The 22,950-nt window shown below is 37.5% G+C and overlaps 1 long non-coding RNA gene across 1 annotated transcript; it reads left to right on the top strand.

Annotated features, from left to right (window-relative positions):
* Positions 1-4,857: 4,857 nt before the first annotated feature.
* On the top strand, positions 4,858-17,316 carry LOC310892606. The gene is made up of 3 exons (XR_014578247.1): positions 4,858-5,485; positions 9,183-9,247; positions 16,953-17,316. It is a non-coding gene; the product is annotated as an uncharacterized lncRNA (long non-coding RNA).
* Positions 17,317-22,950: the final 5,634 nt, after the last annotated feature.

Raw genomic sequence — 22,950 nt, 5'->3', positions numbered from 1 at the left:
CTATTCTTCATGACATTCTCCACTTATATCCATAAGCTGTTTTTCCTAGAACAAATGTCTTAGAAGGTCAGCTTGGACAGCTGCTTTGCAAATAAAACAGTTTAAAAAAGTATACACTCCCAGTAACTAACAAGCAATATGCTGTGTATGTGAATTTAACTGAAAGTTCAATCAAGTATAGGAATTATAAAACATGGCTTAAAACTTGGTTAAATGGAAATATGTCAGTAAATGTTCATACATATAAGTATACCCCTGAAATAACCCTCTTTACATAAACCCCTTTCTTGTTTTCTTGAGTTCACATTCTCATTTCTTTTTGGATGTTAAAATATTGCTTCCTTGGTTTTTATATCTTTTGGGGAGAATAGGGAGAAATAAGTTGCCTATGAGAATTAACAATTATTCAAAATCATTAAAAATATGATAAAAAGCACTTAAAAATAAACGAAAGAAAACAACAACAAAAAAGTTTCAGGTTGAAAGAAAAGGTCTGCTGTTTTTAAAAATGAAGATTTTTTTGTTGTTGTTTTTGCATACACTGAAGATTTTACATAAAAATGAAAATTTTTACATGCATTTGTCTTTCCAAAAGGCTCAGACTGTAAACATGAGTAACTCAGATTGAAGATGTTCAAAGTTTCCAATAGAGCATTCAGGGTCTGGAGACATGAATTCAGTAACAATGGTCATACTTAGGGCTCCATGTCCTAATGAGAGCACACATCCCAAGGGATTTCCTGGAATTCCTTGAGGCTGAAAGTAGCTTTTTGATAAATCTATTTTCCAAACCACTCTATTCCAAGAAAACTATGAAAAAGGGCGTAGTGAAAAATGGTAAGAAAATGTGGGACTGTGAATAATGGTGGTAGTGAAGTAGTTCCTTGTGGTAGAAGATCAGGCAAGTATTTTCAAGCATGCGTGTCTGCTTCTACTTTAAGTGTGCAGATACTTACACACATCTGAAAATTTGCCTTTTGTGGTTTCCCAAAGGACAAGATGTGATGACTTTAGGAGGCAGGATTGTCCTCCTAAATTGTAACTTAATTACCTAGACAGGGTTACCTTTTACATTGTTGAGATAGTTTTGCCTCCCGTTCTGGTCATCAGCGTTTATGCCAGCCCCTAAGCAGAACCACCTGCAGCTAGCATAACACAGGCAGTGGGACTGCAAGAGGACTCAGGTATGCTTAGGAGCACTGAATCCAAACACTGCCAACCTGATTTACAGTCGTCTCTCAGAATAAATAAACAAACAAACAAACAAACAAACAAATAAATAAATAAATAAATAAATTGCATATGTAGAAGTAAACCTTTAGACAAAAGGGCATGGGTGCCAGAGAAATGGTGGGGACCAAAACAGTCTGGGACAGCCAGCAACTTTATGAAAAGCCTCCAAGGAATTCTTCCTGAAAAGGGGTTTATTAAATCTCTGCACCTGCCCAGGCACCTTCACAAAGAGAAGGTTCTAGAAAAGTACTTAAGGTATGCCAATATGCTGAGGTTTTCCTTTATATGTCTCTATTTTTCTGTTTAATCCAGGCTTGTCAGAGACTCTGTTAGCAAGAGGACTTGAAACAATAAAATATAAAATGCTCACAAAGCCATGTTTCTGTAGGACTGGCATACTTTTAGCTACAAGCCACTCATTTTCCCGCAAAGAATGAAAGCACACGTAGCCTGTACTCAAAGACAAGCCGCAGAATGCATTTTCTCTAATTCCCTCTATTATTTTGCTGTTAGCTGGGGAGAACTGTTTGGCAGGGTGTTAAGCATCTGAAAGTACAGGGGAAAGCTTATTGTTTCACAGGCTGAAATCTGGCCAAATATTCCTTCTCTTTTCCTCATTGCTCCCACTTTTTGTTGACCGCCTCATGTGTGTTATTTTATACCTGTATCTTCTCTGTATGATCACATTAATTACATTCCATTCTTTCCACTTTGATATCTCATTAAAATCTTATAAATGATCATGCAGTGACCTTGAAGGACATGCATAATACATGAAAGTAAACCTGCAGTAAAATGTATTCTTTCACTCCTGACTGGCTACATCCCACATTTCTTTTTCCTATCCCCAATGACCCCAATATGGGGAGTTATGCTAGCTGAGCCAAGGTATGCAGGAGTGTGCAAATCCACTAACTCCATTAGCTTTCCCTACTGATGACAGCTGCAATATGTTAATGGCTTATGTTTGGATGTGATGGCCCTGCTACTACTTAGGGCACTATGCTAATTACCATAAGATGGTGACAACAGGTGCAAGTGTCACATCATATCAGCATCATGTGAATGAGAAAAATAGCTAGCAGCACCAAAAGCAACTCAAGAAAATGTAAACTTTAGTCAGCAGCCTGTGATTCTCTGAAGAACTATTCTTTAATGCTTATGATTAAAGGATTTACAGACGGATATTGTTGCTTTTTCTGCAAGTACAGTAATTTTGAATTCATAGGGATGTCTTCATAAGCTATTTAAAGTTATGTTTCAACAACATGCACTTATGTGGCAGTTCAAGTAAAATGCAGAAGGCCTGCCTGTATTTATGAAGATTTCCTTACTGAATAAAAGTTTTACTAAACCACATCCGCTGCAGTGAATACATATTGGAACAGACATGATTTCCAGCTGAATGAAATCACTGCGTCTCTTTGGCCTTGTGCTCTTAACATAGCTCTGCTCTATTGTCAGATTTGCTTATGCATATATATACTTGTCCTCTTTCCTCTTTGTCAGGGTTTGGTACCTCACTTTTCTCAATAGCAAGCAATTTACTAAAGCCCTGTGGTAGCCCTCCAGCAGGCTGAGCCAGCAAGACTGTTATCATTTTGCCCTTAACATAGTCCTACTATCTTAAGAGAAGTTTAATGCAAAGCATATGGACATACCTGAATCCTTTGTTAGAAACAACAACAAAAAATACCTTAGGAGACAGCTTTATGTGAAGTAATGAATAGTTATTCTATTCTGCTGACTATTATGGGAGTAAAAATGTTTTTCACAATAGTTTTTCTTATTATTGTTACAAATGTTTGGTACTACGTGAACCCACTGAAAGCTAAGATAAAACCTGAAAACAGCTATGTTTTGATTTTTTTGATGGTGGTCTTCAATTCTGAAAAGAAAATAGGCATGAGATCACTCAAAAACACTCCATGTTCTTAACTGATTTTAAGGCAGGTACAATTATGATGACTGATTTTGATCTCTTGAATAACCATAGCTACAGAGTATGCAAGTGATTTGACTCATTGTAAGAGTAGTCAGTATAGTCTTACTCAGGAGCAACTTTTTAATTCACAAATAAAAATACTCTCACAATACTCAGACATAACCTTAATACTGACATTAAATCCAGGTGATCAGCTGGATTTAATGTATTTCCATTATTCCAGTATTTCCACTGAAATGCTTTCATACCATTATTTTTAACTTAGCAGCACTAATAGATAAGTAAAAATTAGAGATAGGTCAATAGAGAACAAGTAATTATGTATAAATTTCCAAAGACAGTCCTTAGAAATGGCATAGTAAATGAAAAAGCAAAAGATTTATCCTCTACTTTTCCACAAAGAAGCTTCCTACTTGCAATTTTTGTGATGTGAAAAAGAAGTTGTACTAAATGCAAGTGCATCTTGACCATAAACAGGGAAGATCAATATTCAGTTCACCTGTCTGCATAAAGTCTAGCCTGCATCATACAGAGTTACAAGTGCAGCTTTATCCAACTTGCACTTGCATTATCTCTTCCCTTGACTGCACCACCATATTTTACTTGATAGCTTTACACTGACTGCACATTGGAGTGCTTTGATTGCATTATTCCTCCTTGTTGTCGAAATCTCTCATTTGGGAATGCAAATGTAAGTTTCTTATCTTATACCAGAAAGTCCTATCTTTTGCCTGTATATGCACAACAGAAGAGTTATGTATATTAAGATGTAATGTTCAGAATGTAACAGAATAAAGACCAGTGCTTCAGGCAAACCCCCACATACTCTACAGGTAATGATACCCTAGTACAATAAATTATAGGGAATTTTCAGAGAAAAACTTGCATTTGCAATGCAATTTTACCTACACCTGAATTGCCAGAGACTGTCAAGGGATTCACACCCCTAATAAAAATTTCTACAGCTAAAATAAAACACAGCAGGGACCAAAAAAACATTGAAGCTGAAAAGTGAATATGTAAAGGGATGGCTGCATCCTGAAAAAAAAACCAGCTTGCCAGATACCCATGCCACCATGTGTGACCTAAAAGTCTGATTGCTGTATACAGGTGTATTCACTTTCTTATTGATATTTACTGAATTCATTTTTGCATTTTCTGATTTTTTCCCTTTGCAACCAGGTAGCCATGGTGCTGTGTTGTTCCTGGTGACATTGAACACGGTTAGGGAAGCTTCATGCATTAGCCTCATTGTGCAAGCCATTATTAACTAAGTGGTAATACTGCGAGCAGTGTGACTTCTGGGGCAAGAAAGATTTTCTGGGGCTGTTCTCAAAGTATTATTCTTCATATCTTTTATTTCATACAAGTGTTATCAGGAGCCTGATTTGAAATCATAAGAGAAATAGTGCAAGGCCTTAATTCTTACATGAGTTCCTGGACAAATTCTATGTTCTCAGAACATTGTAAAAGCATAAACATCTAAACATTTACCACAGATCTAAACATGCTGAAGACAACACCCCACCCCCCCACCCACAGCAGGACCCACTGCCTTATCATGTAAAACTGCCATAGTCGTGCTGGAATGAAGCTCCTATCCCATATTCCTCCATCTGGCCAGTCATAGTCACTACAGTGAATCCTAAAGGCCAATGTTCACTGGGCTTAATCACACAAGCAGCAACCCTGAAACCAAAGAGGCAACTTATCTAAACCAAAGAATACACAGAAACATGTCTTAGGACAACTCTTCACTGTGTTGCATTTGTAGACGTTTGTGACAGTAAAATGAACATACTATTTCCTGATCAATCACATTCATTCCTTTAAACTGGATAACTTCAACTATCATTTTTAGTAACTGGATAACTTCAACTATCATTTTTAGTAACTTTCCATTTCATTTGCTGCATGCTACAAACATGCAATCAGTGAGGAAGTCCTTCACTCATATGTGAAGTATTTTGTGTAACCCTCATAGCCAATATCTATTATTGCTCTTCTGATTATCCTAACTTCTTCAATATTTTAAAATTGTAAATAACAATCTTCCCACTCTGAAAAACAGGCATTTAAAAATGTTGTTATTGCCACTCTGTTTAAGCACATTGTCTCTGTTACATTCCCCCTGTTGAGACTTAGCCTGAATGAATTGTAACTGCAGCATGTCCAACTGTTTCTTAAATAATTCCCATTTTTTTGCACCAGGTTTCCCACACAGTCATGAGATCTTGCATCATTTCCATCAAGATCATTCAGTTGTTTGTGTTACCACAAGCTATTTCTTCTAGTTAAAGCAAAGATGTAAGTAGTTCATATAGTAACATATAATGAAAACATGTTTATCTTCCAGAAAAACATCCCTACTTTATATAGTTACCTCCGTCAAAACTTCTTATAGTATTTATATTTTTTTACAAAACTTCCACTGAGCCAAAACTCATTTTATTGCTTCCTCTTCATTTCTTTTTTGTATCATGAATTTGTGATCCCTAAATCAGCCCTGCTCTATTTATCAAGATGGGCTAATTTCCTAGCACTGGGTGCCAAGAGCCTCTGATCATGAAGTTCAGTCAATAAACTGACTTCAGTAAGTAAGCAATTATGCATTGCCTCTGGAAACATGCTTCCCACCTTACAGGTTTTGCATACTTGTTATCCCAGTAAGTATCTGTGAAATTAAAATCCCCCATGATCAAAGTTTCAGTTTTTTTATAAGTATCTCTTAGCTGTAAACATGTTGTTTGTTGCAGTTATTCTAAAACACAATTTGCAAGGTAAAGTGTCTACAGTCACCACTGTAACTTGTTCCTTTTAATCAAGCAGCTATCTACCAGAAAAGTGAAACACTGTTTTGCATATACACAGTTAAAATATACAAGCCATAAACAATAACGCTTTCTCTCAGTTCATCTTATATTAAATGTAGCAAAATTAAAATTACACAAATTTTGCCCTAATCTACAAAAAGCCAAGAAAGACCAAGCAATTCTCCTTCATGTCATTTACTTAAATGCCAACAAAATTATTATCTCCAAAGTCTTTATGTTAGGAATAGGGCAAGTACTGTTTTAAAATAACAATATTAATTTGTTGTAATTTATGAAATATCTAATTATAACATTAAAAAAAAAAATGAGTGAGCAGTTACTTAACTAAGTATATATATATTTCAAGATGATATTTGAAAAAAGAGGTTTAAACTTTTGCATCCCTGCCTGTGGTCCAACAAGATATTTTAATCTCCCAAATACCTAAAAGTATAAAAGTATATTTTTTTTTGCTGAAGCATTTCTTTCTCCCTCTCTCTTTCTCTTTTTTTTTTTTTTTTTTTTTTTGTTACCTTGAACACAAAATTAGGACACTGAAATTGCAGATAGTTATTTATAGTAGAGGAATATATACCAGAATATTTGAAATTTCTACCTGAATAAGTGTTGGCGGGTCCCTCATTCTGAATGTTTGTCACCTACTCTATGCCACACTGAGGCTTCAGGAAGCTACAAAGTAGGCCTAGATATTAATTGAATAGACAGGTAAAATGATTATTTACATTTTTCTCTAATCTTTTTTCTTCCACACTGTCCCTGCTACTTTCTTGATTGCTGTGGAAAACACCATCATCCTACTTACTGTTCAAGCCCATAAACAAGTCTTCAGCTTGGATCTCTGCCTAGGTACTGTCATCCAAAATAATATAATTGAGATTTTATTTTTGAACAGCAGATGATAAGGTCTTTTCTGCTCACTTTCACAGTGAAGTCTTTTAACATCTCATATCTCAATTATTCCTATTTTTTTAATCTCTGATTTCGACAAACATAACCTTTCTCCACTCATATTCTTGGCGCAGATAACATACCTACCTGGCATTTTAACCACATTTGACTTATCCCTTAGGATCATTATTCTAGTCACATGAACTGTAGAGCTTCTTTTCACCAAGAAGATCCCTCACATGAAGTACCAGATACTGAGGCAAATTCTCAGATTAACTTCACCAGCTTCCCATGTTACTGCTTAGAAGATCCCCCAGTCCTGCAAAACTGATTTTTCCATCTCTTCTAAATCCCTCCCTGAAGTTCTCTCTGCCTACAAACATACCTTGGGAGCGATGAAATTATTCAATCACCATGCCACACTTGTGTTCTCTCTTTTTTCTTTTTCCTTTTCTTTTTTTTCTTCTTTTTCTTGTACCCTCCACATACACTGTGTATATCTGTCATTGGGCCTTGTCTTAAGCTATGACTGTAAGCTGTCTGGAGCAGAGGTCATGCCTTTGTTTATGTTCAGCCAGCCACAAGGCACGGGGCACTGTGTGCCACTAGCAAGCAACAACTCAGCAATGGACCACCAGGGAAGCACTTCAGTTTACCTAAACATATATGCAGGTGCCTCCATACGAGATTCATCTACACTCCTTTTATAATCATTGAAACCTAATCCACACCATCAGGAGTCAGTTCAGTTGCTTAAATAGTTTTCTGGCAACATTATGGATGCTCTGATGTATTTAATGTGTTTCAGACATATGCAGCAGGATGGCAGATGTGGCACAGGACCTATGGGAAACTCACGTCCCCTGGACAGGGCAGCTAGTGGCTGGGCAGGGTACTCTAGGAAGTCTCATATAGCATTATACACTCATGTTTAAGCAACTCTCTCGAGCCCGCAGTGAACATAAGAGTAGCCAAAACACTTGGGTGACAAAAGCTGCATTTAAGTGTCTGAATCAGGAGCTAAATCTCACCTTTGTTAAGTACTGCTGTTTAAGTGTATGTTCATCTGGCCTCTTCCTATGCTGTTTTGTTGAAAAAGGAGCTGGAAATAGTAGTTCATCTTTTCTGTTAATCAGAATACAGCGGCCATTCCTCAGGTTCAGTTTTACTGTGAATTCAAACATCTGTTTTACTACAAGTATCTCTCCTACATATGCAACAGCCATTCTTTTCATGGTTGGAAGTCCCCAGAAGATAACAGTTTATCAATCCTCTACTCACCTGCTGGAGAAAGTTCTGTAATGGGTGGCTGATCTGGGGAAAAGACTGCCAGTTGCTCTGCTCCATTTCCTCTGCTGCTCATTGCAGTAGATAGCTTTTTCAGACAACATGCCTTGCAGTTCACAAAGCTGCATTATCACTACTACTGAAATGATCAAAAAGACTTTGCACTTGTGTCACTGCAGTTATTTTCAGGAAAATTGGAAACAAAGAAAAAGGAAGATGAAAGCTTCTGTGAAAGTATCTTTGAAAAGCATTTAATTTAAATAAACCTGTCCATTTTTCTTGCCAAAGGAAAAAAGTCCAAACACTTTAAAGCCAAAACCTTTGAACCACAGTCTCTGAAGAGCATTCAGATAAAGCTGTTGAAGTCTTGATGCAATAACAGAAAGAACTCAAGAAAGGGTTGATTTTGCCATCCTAAAAACCTTCTTTTGTCTCTGTGGCCAAGTAGTCTTCCCTGAACCAGTTTCCTTGTTTTGTATCTTATGATATGAAAATTATATCAAGACCTAGCTTGTTAAAGGCTTCTTTGTTGGATTTTTCTTCATTGTACATTGAACCACTAGAGATAATGGTGCCAAAACAGGCAGATTTGCAAATGGAGAGGAGGGAAAATAGTTTAGCCCAATAAGGACAGAAAAGAACTAGAAACATTTTGGTGCTAGTAAGAAGGGGAACAAAGCAGAACTGACAGGGAGGGGCATGTAACCAATTACCAGTAATTATTGCATTAAATTAAATGTCCAATCTGCCTCCTAGGAAATCAAGTACTATAAATGGCAGAAAATAAAAAGTGAGATCAAGATGTGAAGTCAAAATCCCTAATAAAGACTCAGTTTAAGGGCTGGCTTCAGAAAAAGGGAAAACTTTGGGACCTAAACCTGTGAGTAGCCTGGTAGCTAGCTAGATTTGTAGGAAGCAGTTCATTTTTTCCTCCATAAAACAAAACTAGGGAGAGGCAACTATTTCACTTTTTTTTTTTTTTTTTCCCCCCCCAGAATCTGTGGCCCCTGGAGAGACAAGCAAGATGTTTCCAGCATTGGCTGGTCAGTTTTGCACCATGGTAAGTTTGAAATCCCTTTGGCACATTAACAGTACACTAGGTGCCATACTAAAAGAAGAATGCATCTACTGCATTATGTAGCTACTTGCTATCCTGGAGCAACCAGCAGAGATACTATTAAGCAGCAGTGATTAATCTCTTCACAGCAAGATTCCCCACAGTGAGAGCTAAGCTAGAGGCTGAAGAAATATGGAGATTTTTTTTCCACATTACTTTGCTGTGCACCACAATAAGGTTTCTTTTCAGGTCTTTCGGCTCCCATTAAACATGTTTCTTGGGACTTCAAAAAGCTTGAATAAATCAAGTTTGTTCTGTGAATATTTTAACCTTCCATCAGCCTTCCAGTTTTTATTTTTTCCTTTCTCTTAACCTCAGTAAATTTTTGAGAGAAAATATTGGAAATATATCATTTGCATCTTCTTTTTCTAATTCACCTTTTTCTTTGATTTAACATAAAGTGATCTTAGCAAAATTAGTTTAGTGTCTTGGCCCTTGGATGCAATGTGTATCTCATACACCCTACATTATATGGAAACAGCAATGCAATAACTGTCTTCATGTACTGACAATACTGACTCTTTCAAGGAGATGATCTCACTCAAGGAGCTGTGTATTTCATTTCTGTATTAGTTTCAGTGAAGACATACTGTATCCTGACTGGTTTCATTTTTTGCCTCTGATATTGACATTAACAATTTTCCTTCATGTACCAAGGGAGTTTGCTGGCTGTGCTGAAACAGGCATTTTAAAACTCTACTCCACATTCTGTTCTCATTGAGATATTGAAAATATGAATTAACGCCAGTGAAATCAAAAGATGTTTACAAGTACAAAACTGACATGAATCAGCTCAGGAACAAACTCTTGTCTGTAAGCTCAAGTCATATGTTTGGTTCAGAAGTAATACTTAGCCAGAAGTAATATTTAAACTACATCAAGATTAAGGAACTGATTCTGACATTTTTATACTCATGTCTTTTATGTACTGAACATACCAGGGTGAATACATAACTGCAGAGAGTCAGTGCACTGAACATACTACCTTTAAAATTCTGCTTTCTTGTGACACTTGTTTTGCCCCAGTGTCACAACCCAAAGACATTACTATAGAGCCCATATCAGAATTCAATTCACTACCTCCAGTGTTAAAATGAAACAAAACTAGCACACAAGCAAAAACAAACAAACAAACAAAACAAACAGTAAATTCAATAGCTAAAGGCTACATCCTAGACTGTGTGTTGCTTTGGAGTATCTGAGAAAAGATCTTGGCCTGTAACTTAGTGCCATCCATGGCAATGTGAAATTATTTCACCTTTGAGCTTTTCATCACATACATGTGTCAGTTATGCACTTCATAATGATTACATCCTCTATGATGAAACAACTTCCAAAACCATATTGATTGGGGATCTTTGAAGTGTAATACATGTGTTTGCAGTTATGCAGTAAACACAGATGTGTACCATGGATTTGTGTAACTTGGTTTCTTTCCTGATGGAACCACAGATGAAGCAGTGCATGAAGTAATATAGACCCTTTTGTAATGTGGGCATAAGGTCCTACAACAGTTCTCTCCTTATGCTTGCATGATGCACACCTAGGACTTGCAGTCAATGTGAACTTCTTCACCAGGAAATCACAGACAGTGTAGGTCTGTGATCCAAAAACCATGACACACCACAGCGAACTGAGCCCCAGTCCTTCTCTCCGCGCATTGCATTGATCAGTAAGGTAGACACATACTTTCCATCCTCTTTCATATGGTGATGAGGGGCAGTTGAGGGGCTCTTCTGTGCTGCTGCTCCATATACATCTGAGTCTGGAAATGACAAGAAGAAAAGTCGAACAATGTCTTTGGAAGGAATGAGACAAGTTTGAAGTAAAAAGGTTGATTTGACAAGTACAAATCTAATACCTGAAACTATCATGCCACTTTGGCACTGAAAAAGCAGGGGAGAAATGCAGGGAGAAAGATCAACTACTGCATCTCAGCAGTTTATCTGGCACTGAGGAGGACTCCCTTTCAATCTGATGTAGTTCACTCAACCTTATTTTGCCAGCAACAGGACAACACCAGATTTCAAATTACACATTTTAAAGTATCCATAAATAGATTCTTTAAAAAAGTGTTGCATGAATCAAGCACCACTTCCCCAACCGTTGACTGCAACTGAATTATATCCATTCTTTACCTCCAGAACATTCTTTTCTGTCTTGATGCTTGAAATTATTGCAGATGTCTTCAGCTCTGTGACCCTCTGCTATATTTTCCCGATAGACTACACTAATGACCAAACAACCACTTTCTACCTGTTGGGTTCTACTTATCATATTTCACTGAGTCTAGAAAGAATCTTCAAAAACTTCCTCACTGTAAACAGATAAAAAATCAAAATATATATATATATATATGCATACAAGTGCTCAGCACATTACTGTAAGCATTTATGACTAAGAGACAGTTCCCAAAATGAAGACATTCTTAAACATATATAAAAGCTATATTTTTAATGACAATCAGCGCTTACATTTTCTCCCAAAGTACATTATAGTCTTGGTAAATGCTGAGAAGTGCTACTGTTTGACTGAGGGAGGTGTATGCAACTTGAAAAATATTGGAGTATTGTCATTTCTTCCAGAATTGAAAATACTGAATTTACATTTCATTGTAATCAATTTATTGGTTTATAGACCTCCAGTTCTCCAGGGAGCACCACAGATTCAGATGATCTCCCTGAGTGCTAGATTTTGTATTTGAATCTCTGATTTACTGAAAGATGTATTAAGAAACTTCATGTAGCCAGACAGTTCCCTATTGACTACACTTCTGAGGAGGCTCAGGAGCACAAGTTATTCCAGCAAGGATATGGAATAAATTATGCTCAGTAATTTGCCTCTAGATCAGCCTTTCTCCACACAGTGGTATAATGCATTCATCTGGACAAGCAGGCCCCATTTCAGAGAGTGTTTTATGCAGAGTGTATATCTTGCAAGAGAACAGAACAGATCAAATATTTGGCATAGAGACTGACTTTCACAGTCCCTCGAGAAAACAGTACTTATTTCAATTTGTGGAGGATCGCACTGTCAACTGGAAAATTCGGTTCTTATTTATCTGTGTGACATTCATTGAATTAGCCATCCCTTTGAATAAACTTTTCAAGGGAGTTTGAGGATAAACCCCACATTATCCCATATAGGAATGGTATTTAAATCTGAAGAGGTGATCTGTGATGGGTAAACCACAAAGTCTTTGACATTTTTGTTAAGGTTGACACAAATTGACAGCTATGGTTAAATGTCGGAATCCCTAAAACATGTTCTTCATTTACCAATTTTTTGTGCCTTTTTCACAGTAACATTTTTAATCTTTTTATCTCAGTGATTTGCTACCTGAATGATTGGCCTGGGTTTCCCCAGTTCAGTAATGTGCCCATATTAGGGGCAGTAAATGTCCCAGATAACCCGCTCTGACAATTCAAAGTGTTTCTGAAATCTTGTTATGTTGAAGAAACAGAAGGCTCCAACACTACTAATATACATTGTACTCTGCATATTTGAAAATCATGGAGAACTTTCAGATGTAATTCATCTTTCAAGAACAGAAAGAAGTAAAATAAGGAGGTTTCCTGGACCTTTCACAAACTTCAACCTTACATCTGGAGATTCACAGTTTATTTTGATAAAAAGTCACTTGCCCCTTTGCTAGTGCCCATAGACCTTAACAGAAAGAGACATCCTGATTCCTGTGGATAAGTGAAACAGTCATGTGTTCAAGCAATATGTCAGATGATGAGAAAATCAGTTCAGTTCACCTTTCTCCTGGCAACGTGCTCAGCCTCCAAAGTTTAACCCTTTAGCAATGCAAAGTTGCTTGCCTGAGTTTCCAGGCCGTCTCCCACATAATGTCAAAATACTGCAAACAAAGCTATTACTACAGTATTTCTGGCAGCACCAAATCTGCAAAACACTTGAAATGTGGTGCAAAATATTGTTCATTTGGCATGAGACTAGCTGCCCTCTCTCAGGCCTTCTCTAACCATATGTTCACATCACTCCTGCTGACATTGGTGGGAATTGCTACGAACCCAGAGGAGAAGCCTATTAAAAACAAGTCTTGTTGTATAGGTTATAATATATGCTTCAGTCAGAAAAAGAGGAACTTAGCTTTATTCTCTACATAAGTTATAGGAAACTACTTGGATAGAATGGGAGTAAGAAAAATCTCTTATCTGGCTGATATCTACATCTTGGAAATGAATGAACTTTTGCCATAGCTGATCTAGAAGTATTTCTGTAAAGCGTTGAATTTAGAAGAAAATTCATCAGAATCACAGAATCACAGAATGGTTAAGGCACCTTTGGAGACCATCTTGTACAACACCCCTGCTCAAGCAGGGAAATGCCTAGAACAGGTTAACCAGGACCATGTCTAGATGGCTTTTGAAGATGTCCAAGGAGGAAGACTCCACAACCTCTATGGGCAACTTATTCCAGTGCTCCATCACTTGCACAGTAAAGTGCTTCCTGATGTTCAGAGGGAACCTCTTGTTTTTTCCTTTGTGCCCACTACCTCTTGACCTGGCACTGGGTACCACTGCAAAGAACCTGACTCTGTCCTCTATGCACCCTCCCTTCAGGTATTTATAAACATTGATAAGATCTCCCCTGAGCCTCTTCTTCTCCAGGATGAACAGTCCCAGCTCTCTCAGCTTCTCCTCACAGGTGCTCCAATCCCTTCATCAGCATGGTGGCCCTCTGTTGGACTCTTTTCAATATGTCCATGTCAAAACTTTAGACACATTCAAAAAAAAAAAAAATTACCTGCTGTTAATTCTATAGTACCTTGGCAGAGAGCTAACTCCAGAAAAACTCAGAATATTTAAAATCTGAAAGAAACATGAAGTGCTACCTATTACAATAATTTGAATGGGGAAGTTCACAACATCCAGAGCACTTGACTCATATTTTTTGGAGATTATATTTGTCTACATTTGCTGTGTACCTGGAGACATCACCTTCACAGGTAGGAAAGCCAAATGTTTTAAAGATAAAAACTTCTATTTACTCTATGGGTAGAAATTGCTGTGCAGTTTAAATCAGTTTCTTGTAGTAAAACAGTTAAATGGTCCCTATATATCGACACTGTTTTAACAAAATAGCTGTTTATGCAAGCAAATGTATCTTTAGATACATTTAGAATATTATATGAATTAAACTTAAGTGTACGGAATTCCTTTGATTTATCAGACCTGGAATGTGTTTCTCTTAGCTACCTAAATGTCTGACTAGACTTCCGCTGTTATACTTAATATCTTATACTTTACAGAATCATAGAACCATAGAATATCCCGAGTTGGAAGGGACCCATAAGGATCATCAAGTCCAACCCCTGGCACCGCACAGGTCTGCCCAAAAGTTTAGACCATGTGACTAAGTGCACAGTCCAATCTCTTCTTAAATTCAGACAGGCTTGGTGCAGTGACTACTTCACTGGGGAGCCTGTTCCAGTGTGCGACCACGCTCTCGGTGAAGAACCTCTTCCTGATGTCTAGCCTAAACTTCCTGTGCCTCAGCTTGACACTGTTCCCACGGGTCCTGTCACGGGTGATAACGGAGGACAGGTCACCTGCCTCTCCACTCCCTCTCGCGAGGAAGTTATAGACTGCGATGAGGTCCCCCCTCAGCCTCCTCTTTTCCAGGCTGAGCAGGCCCAGTGACCTCAGCCGCTCCTCATACGTCTTCCCCTCTAGGCCCTTCACCATCTTCGTCGCCCTCCTCTGGGCACTCTCGAACAGTTTAATGTCCTTTTTGTACTGTGGTGCCCAGAACTGCACACAGTACTCGAGGGGAGGCCGCACCAGTGTGGAGTAGAGTGGGACAATCACCTCCCTCGACCGACTAGCAATGCCATGCTTGATGCACCCCAGGATACGGTTGGCCCTCCTGGCTGCCAGGGCACACTGCTGGCTCATATTCAGTTTGCTATCAACCACAACCCCCAGATCCCTCTCTGCGGGGCTGCTCTCCAGCATCCCGTCGTTATATATGTACATCAACTGGGTTAGATAAAATACTTTCTAGTATTTAGATCTGAAAATAATAGGTGAAACATGGCTTTTCATTTTGGTTCCATCCTTGAGAACAATATAAAGTGCAATACAAAAATAACTTCACATTGTTTTGTACTGCAAAGAAAGCAAAATGAAATATAGACGAAGTGCAGATTTTTTCATCAATGTAGTTCATTTCTACTCAGCCTAAACAACTTATTTTTCCATATGTTGTGGAATGTAAGTGTATAATGTACATCCACATTGCTAACAAAAATCAGTTTAATTTAAAGCACTATGAAGTTGATAAGACAATAACATCATTTTGTGACTAATGAATTAGAAAGTGTGTGTCAGCCTACTGTATATATGCAATTTTATGAAATTTTAGAGGTTTTTTTCTGACAATTCTTGCATATGATGGTCTCAGTATCAACAGTACAACTGAAAACTTCAAGTAATTGAGTAATATAGGAAGTCATTCTTTTCTAAATGGACTAGAGTGGGGGTCTGGATAGGGCAATTACAGATTAAAAGAGAAGGAGGAAACACTACAATCATTACATAGCAGAGGGCATAGGAATTCCTTGAGCTGTTTTCTCTTTAAATTTGGAAAATGTTGATATTTCTGTTTGAAAGTTCTTCCCCAATGAAAAAAAAATGCCATATCTCTTTTTAATTTATAATGGTTAACTTTCAGGATTAAAAAATGTACCTTGAATATGGTTCTGTACTTTGGATTTGTCTGACCTCAGGTTCTTTCAACTTTCTTTTTGATCAGCTGGAAAGACAAGGTTCCTTGATCTGTCTGCCACTTGTAAAGTGAATTTCTAGTCTGTCAATGTACACAGAGCCCATTTTTGTGGATGGTTTTGCAGATATGTTCTGGAAGAGAGAAGGAGGATTCAGCTTTCAGTTCTGGAAATGCTTGCATCCCTTAGGACAGGTTGTGCTCGCCCCTTTTCTCTCTCTGCCCAGATATCATGCTGCTTTCTTCTGACTTCTCAGCCCTCACCTTGTTGCTCAGTCAGCCATCACTGTATTATCTTGGCTCACAACTGTAATCCAACACTCTTTCAATCTCATTCTCTTTCCAGATATAATTCCAGCTCCCCAGTCCTAATTACTCAGGCATTACTCCACTATGTTTTTATCCAAACCACTCTGGACTGAGCTTCTTTCTCCAGTCCTATTGTCCAGCCAAACTCTATTTTGATAACACCTCTTTGTCAGGTTTATGCAATCTCCTGTTGGTGTTAGCACATTTTCATAATTTCCTGATTACAGTTTCCTTGTCCTGCAAGCACCACATCTCCCTACTTGAGGGAGGATAACGTCACCCTCTTTCAGTATTCAATATTGAAATATTCAATATTCAATACGCTGACTATAGATGTAGCCTACATAAGACTATACTCCTAAATTATAAACTAGTAAAGTGTAATGAATCATGCTCTGAGAATATATAAGATAATAGTTTTATATTTATTATTTACCGAGAATTTTTGTAACACTGAACTATCTCTGAGTTGTGATAATTGCTAATAATTTTAAATAATATATTAGTTGACAACTTCTATATTCAAAATATATTTTTATTATGCTATAATTTAATAAAGGACTTCCATTTGCAAATGTTTTTTACCAAGGTATACAGTTTCTCCCACTAAAGGATTCGTATCTGCGGTAAATGTTCAACGGCAAAACTGCTGGGACTACGGAAGTGGCATTTAGCTGGAAGAAATGAAATGTTGAGTATGCAAATGGACCATGGATGCTGATTTGTTCTCAGCCTTGCATGAAACATGCCTATAAGGAATACTGTGCAGACTCGTGGATGACCGAGAATGTAAAATTTTTTCATTTGTGTAAGTTAAAATGTCACCAAGGCATCACAGTAGTTAAACCAGACAGTTAAACTATCATATTAAGGAAATCACAAAACTGATCAAAAATGCTTTTTCTTTACTTTTTTTTTTATGATAGCAATCTGTATCTTTGAAAATAAACAGTTGTGGGTTTTTTTTGTTTGTTTGTTTGTTTTTGTAACGGTAAGACAGAAGTCTTGTAAAGCTTGTAGAGTGTTTAAAAGCATGAAAAACATGGAAGGAATTGGAGTGGTAGAAGTGGAGGTGTGATTGCCCTCCCTCTTTTTAAAGGTTTGTAGATTTACAGTCTGACTCCTTCAGAACAAATATCTGGCAAAGAAAAAGCACTAAGTTCTACACCAACATTAATTTAAAAATAGTTGTACAGCATTTCCTGGTGCTAGTTATTTATCTAACTCCTGATTATTTGAATTGTTCATTATCTAATATATACTAATGAACACTGATATTAGCACAAACACAGAACACTGTTTTGAAATTTTCAGTACCAAATATTTCTGTTTACAGATAGACATCTTATAATTCATGTTTTATTTGCTCTTGAAAATGCTTATAAAACATCATATGCAGAGTTCTGTAATCACAACCAAGACTACTCTATTTTTTTTTGTTACAGCACAGATCAGTAGACACAGCCAAGAATGGGGTCCTGTGAAACAAGACAGTTGAATATATCTGAATATTTGTGAAGTTACTGATAGTTTTCTGGGCCCTGTTCCCTTGCCTGTCTCCCTTGTGTTTTGATGGGCACAGACCAATCTGAAAATCAAGAGAAATGTTCAGCTGATGCTAAACATTTTAGGGAAGGAAGCTGGATGTCAGTAGGAGAATTAAAAGGGCGGTTGATGTGGAATCACTATGGCTGTTGAAGGACCACCGTGGTCAGAGGTAACAACTGAAAATCACATGAATGTGCCCCAGTCTGCCTTACTGTCTGGAATGAGTCAAAATTATTATAATCAGTTCTGTCCACAATCCTCTTGATAGTCATAACAAATTCACCTTTTAGTACGTAACTCTTTGTGATAAAATAAAAATCTTCTTTTCAAAGAGATAAGTTCACTTCAAACATCAGAAAGATTATGTAAATCAACTGTTTATTCTGCTAACTATCTTATTTTGAACATTTGAACAGGTGATTCTATATCAGACAGGAAATCATTTGTCTGTTCTACCTGTATAGGTACCAACATACAATGTAATGCTCAGTAAATATCACGGTTCTCAAAATGCAGACTACAAAGCTACTGATGAAGTATTATTGACGGTGAAGAGTAATCCTGGTTTTCTGTTTCTACACAACAGTAGAGTGGCGAACACTGGCATCACTGTGTAGGCTAAGGACAGGCATGCCACAAAGACAACCAATCTATCATGTGAAGAAACGTAGTTTCCTCAGGTTCTAGATGAGAAACTTTGCTAGGCTGATGAACATCTTGGATACCTATGCATAAAGAAGAATACTTCCGTTCTCTACTGTGATCACACCAGCACTTACCTTTACCTAGATTAAAGACGTAAATAAAAAAGCTAATTTTCTTAAAATAAATAATTTGACATTGTGAGTTTCAGAAACAACTCTACAGAAGTGGTATATTCCAGTACAAACAGCTGTAAAAGCTTTAAAGGTACATTGGAATATATATTTTCATGTTTTCACCTGTTGTTTCTTTTGAAACAGGCAGGATAGAATTAGATGGAGGGTCCTGATCATTCCATCCCCTCAGGTGAATTTCATATGTTGAAGACAAACACTGAGGTCTGCTGGGAAAGATGCAGTTTGTCTTTTCTTGGGAATAAACAGGGCAATGGATTCAGGGCTATTACTCATACTTCAGATTGGATAGATATTTCCATCAATCAAAAACTTGCGGTATCCTCCTACATATAAATCCTGGTACTTGACTGAAAACTGCTACTTTCTGTAGATATGATACTGTAGGAAGTGCACCTTTGAAATAGCTAACATCAAGATTTTGTCTCAATAATTACCAGCAATTGCAGTTAAATCACTTTGAAGTAACCACATTTTTATAATTTCCTTATGAAAATGTTTTCTTTACCACTGTAAGGAAATTGAAGTGAATTTTTGAATGTTTGTGGATGGATTACATGACAGTTTCTCTGCAGCCATAAGCACACTGAAATGAGAGTGTTGCTGCATGGCATGGACCATAGTGCTGCCAAACTTTCTCCTCTTTTCTCCATTCCACTGTTCTGTTTTCTGATGTCCTTATTTACATATGTGCTGTCCACAAATTTGCTTAACCCATCTTGTTCTGTCCCATTAGTGCCCCAGATAATTGAGGGGACTATAGAATATATTCACGAGTCTATGTTGCTCTAAACATGCCATATGATGAATCAGAAGCAAACTTAATCATGCTTCCCTGCTTACTATCCATGAAGTTTGATGACAAGTATCAGATTTATCAGATCTGCATTTCTGATGGCCTTCTGGTTTCTTTCATTTCATGGAAGGACTTTCTCCCTTGCCAAGTGTAAGAGCCAGCCTATTAGAAACCATCCTGGAAAGGAATCATGATAACTTCGTATGAGGGGAGGATTCATATGGATTAATCTGCTTATATGTACAGGTCAGTACACTGTGCTCCAGCAGTTTGTGTTGACCATAGTAACATATGCTAGTAAAATTGTGCAAGTATTTAATGAAAACAATAAGAATTAACAATGTCCTTGCAAAAAGTTACTGGACTGTAATTCTAAAATTTATTTATTTATGTATTTGCATTCTTACTAACCTTGCCAGAATACTTTAAGGTTCAGAACTCTTTCAGTCTTTGTATTTGTCTTAAGCCTAATAGAGTAACAGTCTGTTGAAATAACCCCAAATACCCAGCAGGAGAAACTGCAAAAAGGGTGGGCAGGTCACAAACATCCTATGCAGTATGCCAAAGCTATCTTAATTATTATTATTATTATGCACTGTTTCTATTAGTAACACACAATGCCTGTATCACAGTGTGGTCCCAAAGGCAGCTTCTGCGTAAGCAGCCAAAATTTCATATCCTGCTACCTATGGCTACCTTGCACTTTTCTTGGTTCAGAGTGGTGAAGCCCTTTACATAGCTCACCCTCTAAATCAGCAGAGTATATATGCATAGGCTTAATGTTAAACATACCTTGAGACCTGTTTAGATCCTCTGGTCAATCAAGAAATGCATATAACTCATTTGTTAAGTCAATCACATGCTCAAGTGCTTCACCACACTGGGATCTAGGAATCTAGAGTTGAAGAAGATGTGTTTAAATAAGTTCTTCAAAGGAAGAGGAGGGAAATAACATGGCAAATAGTTCTATGTGCAATACAGCTATTCTGCCCTCCCGGTGACAATCCTTACTTCCTTACTTCCTGTGGGCCATTTTACTTTTTCAGTTCCTTAGGGAACTTCAGTTCCCTTTCCCTGCTTTCAGCCTGCACCCCCACCACAGCCTTATCTCCCAGACATCTCACACTATCTCCAGCTGTTCCCTGTGCTCTGGTCCAGGAGGGAGGCACTGCAGTGCTGGACAAGCTGGCTGGGGTGATTGCTTTGCTGACTGGTTGGCCTGTGTGTGCACTGACTGGCCAAACAGCAGCCTAAGCTGAACACATCACCCCTGAATTCAGATTGATGCTTTTCTTTCAGAGGGCTTTAATTTGATTCTTCCTCCTGTATAGATCACATTCCTTCTTATAGTTACCTATGAACATGTCACTACTGCTTGTTAAATGTCTGTCGCTGAACCAATAAATAACACAGCAGCAGTAGGGAGAAGGTAAAAGACTTACTAGGACTGGAAGACTACTAGTGCATAAGACTGTTAGGACGCCTTATATACCCAAACACATCAGTTTAAAAGATTACTTATAGAAACTATATATTTCTTAGGTACTTCAATGAAAAATACAGGTTTATTGTTCATTTGGATGTCACAACAGTGATCTTGAATAAAACACAATAGTTATACAGCGGATAAATACCGTCCCACTGAAAACCATCTAGAAAAGTTGCCTAGAAAACTTAGTGAGATGAACTCACCCTGATTCTCTATAGGACTCCTGACTCAGTTTTAGTACACTGAAATTAATCACTGAAATTAACCATTGATGCCTGCCTACTACATCCGCAGGTGCATCAGTCTTGATTGTTTCCCCCTCACTTGGTATTATGTGAAGACTGACTCCTGGAACATTGTTATATCATTTGCATTGGCAAAGACTTACCTCTTGTTACAAAAATCAGGTGTAAAGCATACCCCAAGTATTCTGAAACGTACTTTTAAGTATAAATAAATAATATATGTATATATATATATGTATATATAAATATCCTGTTTCAGGTAATAATGTATTTTCAGGAGTTTCCTGGAGGATATGTTAACACTGAAATGGGTGTAACAGGAAAGGATTAATATGAAGAAAATTTAAAAAATATATACCTATGTAAATAGTTGCTAAGGCTGAATCTATTATGCATGTTCAGGAAGAGATGAACAAGTCCAAAACCTCTATCTTGATAAATCTTATATATTATGTTTTATAACCATCTATAGAAGAAGTTTTAATAATTCCAGAGAAAGGAAAGAAAAATTTGCTGTGAAATCTGTCATACAAGCTATCCAAAGTAATAAAGCAGTGCACTTTATATTGTACTCTGGGGCTGATACTATCAACAGTGCAGCAACTGAATTGACCAGGAATTTGTTTGTGCTGGTACTGAGGTAGTATGTGTCCTACAGTAGGTAAATTCATAACAACTGAGAAAGAAAAGGGCAAGATCTGTCTGTCCCACAGGATCTGGCAAATGAATTTTGAAACTTAAGGAATCAAAATCCACCTCTTCTCAGTTCAGTATCATCATCATCAGTCAACACCAAGTAAGATGGCTACATTTGCTTTGTAAAACTAAATCATTACCAAAGGCTCAGCAGCATGCCTTCTACTATGCCTGTTTTGTGTTACTTTCCTCCAGCATGGTGCTTTTGGCTCCTCTCTTCCAGTTCAAGCCCCATTATGCCATTCTCTTTTCCTGGCTCATGACAAACATGCACATTACCCATTATTTTCCATGAACTGTATACAATCTCTCATGTCAAGCTACACTGCAAATTCATCCTTTCCTTTTTGATGTCTTCCCAGTCACCCAGCTCTAGCTTAACTGAATCCCAGACCCACAAACCCAGATGATTTTCTACCACTTTTAATTATATCTCAGATCTTCCCCCTTTCCTGCCTTTACTTTTGTTTCTGCCAGATTTTTTTATTCTTCCAAAAAAGCATAAGCAACACAAGTCATGACCTTCCTTCCTCACCTCGGCAAGCATCTGTATTTTCCCTCTCCTTTTACAAATCCTGCACTATTTTCTGTCACAGTTATTGACATTTCTCCTTTGCTCTCTCCCCCATACCTTGTCCACGTGGCCCAGTGAACCTGTTCTATTCCATCTCTTCACATCCTTTGTTGCTTCACAGAGCCTCTCTCTTACTCTTCTTAACCTCACACTCTATTTTGACTTTCCTCTCACAGTACAATATGCTTTAGATGCTTCAGTCTTAGAAAATTTCACTTTTGACCTTTATTTCCTCTTCAAGTACAGCCTTAACTCTCTTATCCATTTCATTTTAAATTCATCAAATAGCTTGTTTACAATAAAGAATCTGTAATTCTCCCCCTCCATTTCCAGCCCATATAGCCTCCAAGACAGTCTTGTGCCCCCTACTCTCTACTGAAACTGTTCTTTGCTAGAAAACCTA

Source organism: Anser anser (genome assembly GCF_964211835.1).
Source record: "Anser anser genome assembly, chromosome: 1".
NCBI classification, from domain to species: Eukaryota; Metazoa; Chordata; class Aves; order Anseriformes; family Anatidae; genus Anser; species Anser anser.
The sequence above is the reverse complement of the archived record's forward strand: the minus strand, read 5'-3'. Positions and strand labels throughout refer to the sequence as shown.